The sequence below is a fragment of the Rhincodon typus genome, chromosome 47 (assembly GCF_021869965.1).
Source record: "Rhincodon typus isolate 14 chromosome 47, sRhiTyp1.1, whole genome shotgun sequence".
Taxonomy (NCBI): Eukaryota; Metazoa; Chordata; class Chondrichthyes; order Orectolobiformes; family Rhincodontidae; genus Rhincodon; species Rhincodon typus.
The window spans coordinates 1,762,817-1,766,897 of NC_063378.1; the positions used below are offsets into that span (position 1 = coordinate 1,762,817).

The window sequence follows — 4,081 nt, forward strand, 5'->3', positions numbered from 1 at the left end:
CACACACAAACATGTACGTACGCACAGACACACACAAACATGTACGTGCGCACAGACACACACATGTGCACAGACACCCACACACACACCCACCCACCCACACACCCACCCACCCACACACAGACACGCGCACACACACAGGCCTGAACATCTAGACATCCAGGTTTGGAGTTTCACTATTCGAACTACACTGTCGAACTACACATTGGCTGGAGGACAGCAGTGCAGCTCAAGTTGAAGTCGAGCAGAGTACATCAGCTTTACCAAAACCTCTTCGATTCAACGCAAGCCTCCTGCCGGTAAACCGTGTACCCCCGTCCCCTCAACCAAGAAATGCAACCATCTCGCCATATGCAGGATTGATACTCACCTGTGAGTCCTGATGTCCGTGCTGTTCCTTCGTGAAGGTGTTAATTCACACAGCACTGACAATGGTTACTGGGGATCCCTTCCACATGTCCACTACCCTGTGGAAAACAAAAATGGTCTCGTTCAGCAGTTACTTTTTTCCCCAAAAATTGTTTATGTGATGATACTATGATTTTAAGAGGTGTATTTGGTCCTGTTTTTTATATGTCTGCTTCAAAGCCAATAAAGTAATCAACTTGAGGCCTTTTTTTAAAAAGTTGGAACAATAGAAGCAGCCTGAGCAGGTGGGGTCAAGCTCCCACAGAAGCAGGAATTTTTAGTTTCAGTTTTTCAGTAGGGTCTAGGCTACGTCCTTAATGTATTTTGAGAGGATCTGGCCCATAACATGACCAAAACCGATCTAACAAGTCTGTGCTACTCCTCCGCTCCAACTGAGCTTCCTCCCAACTCCCAGTTAAAGCAGTTCACGTGTACTTTCACATGAAAAGAAATTCAAGTGACAAACTGGCAAGGTGTCATCAGTGGTTTAAGAGAATCAGTAGAAAGCTTTGTGATGGATTTATATGGTGTTGACGGTTGTGGGTATGGAAATTTGAAGGAATTAAAGACCGTATAGTTATTGTGTGAGGGATGAGAAGTTATTGTGACAATGCTTTTAAGAGGTTATTTGTCCCGGTTCCTTTTGAGGGAGAGACTGAATAAGGTACCAAGCTGGCTACTGAAGACCACTTGAGTAAACAGTTTGGGAGGCGTTGGGTTTTTGTTTTACAACCTGAATGGATGTGGCCATCTCTCACAGATCAGGCTTTTCTGGGTTTTTAAGGTTTAACTTTAAGCAGAAGCTGTTTGGTGGTCTCAGCAGAGTTGGAAGCTTCAGTGAATGTCTCCTGGCTGCTATTCTCTCTGAATTTTCTCATGACTTTTTTTTTCCTGCTGGATCGGAGAACTGCATGTGAGAATCTGTGCTCTGAATTTACCTGATGTGTTTGTGGGACATTACTAAATTGGAACAGTTAATGAGTAATAGGTACTGTATCTATTACTCAGTTAAGTTTTCTAATAGTTAAGTTATTCTAAATTCCTCTGTCTTTTGTTTGTATTTTTAACGATAGTGTTTAAATAAATTGTGTTCTGTTTAAAGTTGAGTAGCTTGACCAGTAGCATTGTATTGGGAACATGGCATTTTACATCTGCCTTTAAAATAAGAAAAGTTAAGGACTTAGACTACTTTCTTAAAATATTTTGAGGGAGCTGGTCTGGTTCATAACATTGTGAAACATTCTTCAATCGAGGAGGATTTAACACTGAACTACCAACTCAACAAGAGGACCCAGAATCAGTAAGTACAGTGAGGAAAATTTGGATTCTTCTCACATGGTCAGCCCCAAACTGGCATCAGAATCCTCCCAAGGGCCTGGCAACAAGTTAAAAGAGTCGGAATCAATGTCATCACTCCCATTAGATTGTAGAAGGTGTAGCTCCAAACAGAATCACAAGCGCAACACGTATTCAACAGAGGGAACACACCAAGCATCCGCTGGTGGGAAAAGTTCAATCTCAGACAGCGCAATTGAAGATGGGGGCTTATCACCACTGAGATAACCAACACTGCTTACTGCCAGTACTGTAACTGTTCCCAAGTCAAACAGAAAACTAACTGTGTGAGTTGCTTTGATTTATTATTGTCACATGTACCAGGATATAGGGAAAAGTTTTGTTTTGCATGCTATTCAGACAAATCATACCTTTTCATAAGTACGTCAGGATAATAGAACATAATGCAGAATTATAGTGTTACAGCTACAGGGAAGGTACAGAGAAAGATCAACTCTAATATATGAGAGGTCTGTTCATAAGTCTGATAACAGCAGGGAAGGAGCTGTTCTTAAATCTCTTGGGATGTGTGTTTAAGCTTTAATGGAAGAGGGTGGAATAGAGTATAACGGGAGTGGGAGGGGTCACTGATGATGTTGGGTGCTTTCCCGAGGCAACGGGGAGTGTAGATGGAGTCAATGGATGAGAGGTTGGTTTGTGTGATGGACTGGGCTGTGTTCACATCTCTCTGTAGTTTCTTGCAGTCTCAGGTAAAGCAGTTGCTGTACCACACTGTGATGCATCCAGATAGAAAGCTTTCTATGGTGAATGTGTAAAAATTGATAAGACACATTTGGACATGCCAGATTTCCTCAGCCTTCTGAGGAGGTAGAGGCGTTGCTGTGCTTTCTTGACTGTAGCATCAACGTGGGTGAACCCGGAGAAATTGTTGGTGACCATCACTCCCAGGAACCTGAAGGCCCAATTCCAATGGCACTGCTGCCTCACAGCGCCAGGGACCCAGGTTCGATTCCACCCTCGCGAGACTATTGGTGCGGGGTTTGCACATTGTCCCCGTGTCTGCGTGGGTTTCCTCCCACAGTCCAAAGATGTGCACATTAGGTGGACTAGCCATGGGAAATTGCTCATATTGTCCAGGGATGTGCAGGCTAGGTGGATTAGCCATGGGAAATGTAGGGTTACGGGGATAGGGTAGGGGGTGGGACTGGGTGGAATGCTCTTCAGAGGGTAGGTGTGGACTCGATGGGCCAAATGGCCTGCTTCCACACTGCAGGAGTTCTGTGAAGCCTTGCCACATGTGACATGTGTCTGTGTGGCTAGTCTGTGATTCTAGTTTAGAGTGGTGCTGTCTCTTGGTGTCTTTAATGGCTTTGCGAAGATTGTACTTAGATCTCCTGTTTTGGTCAGGGTCACCCAACCAGCACATCTCAGACGTGGACTTCAGTAGGGAGTGGATCTCCCAGTCCGTCCATAGATGTCAATCAGGGGTTAGAAGGGAAATCCATCCCAGTCCATCAGTCAATGGGAGTTTGGCAAAATTAGCAACAAGCAATTGGAATGCTTGCCTTTATTGGTCAGTGCGTTGAGTATAGGAGTTGGGAGGGTCATGTTGAGGCTGTACAGGACATTGGTTAAGGCCACTTTTGGAATACCATGATCAATTCTGGTCTCCCTGCTATGGAAAAGATGTTGTAAAACTTGAAAGGGTTCAGAAAAGATTTACAAGAATGTTGCCAGGGTTGGAGGGTTTGAGCAAAGGGAGAGGCTGAATAGGCTGGGGCTATTTTCCCTGGAACGTCGGAGGCTGAGGGGTGACCTTATAGAGGTTTATAAATCATGAGGGGCATGGATAGAGTGAAGAGCCAAGGTCATTTCCCCAGGGTAGGGGAGTCCAAAACTAAACAGCATAGGTTTAAGGTGAGAGGGAAAAGATTTAAAAGGGACCTAAGGGGCAACATTTTCACACAGAGGGTGGTGTGTGAATGGAATGAGCTGCCAGAGGAAGTGGGTGGAGGTTGGTACAATTACAACATTTAAAAGGCATCTGAATGTGTATATGAATAGGAAGGGTTTAGAGGGATATGGGTCAAACATTGGCAAATGGGACTGGATTAATTTAGAATATCTGGTCAGCATGGACGGGTTGGACCGAAGGGTCTGTTTCTGTGCTGTACAACTCTGTGACTCTAATAAAAGGTGCTTGCATGGCCATCATTAATGAACTGAATTTTAAATTCCAACAGTTGCCATGGTGAGAGTTTTGTCCCAACAGCATGGGTCTGGATCAATGGAATACTGGACAAGTGGAGTCCATCAGGAAGTGGTCGGCATGTAGCGTCCCCGAGACCCTGAGGGAAAAGGAGAGGGTGGATCCTGT

General features: G+C 44.7%; 1 long non-coding RNA gene across 1 annotated transcript in view; it reads right to left on the minus strand.

Moving 5' to 3' along the window:
• Positions 1–296: 296 nt before the first annotated feature.
• LOC125487969 overlaps positions 297–4,081 on the minus strand; it is a 30,202-nt gene continuing 26,417 nt past the window's right edge. The window contains exon 3 of the long non-coding RNA XR_007266177.1: positions 297–467. This is a non-coding gene — a long non-coding RNA (uncharacterized LOC125487969). The remainder of the gene's footprint in view (positions 468–4,081) is intronic.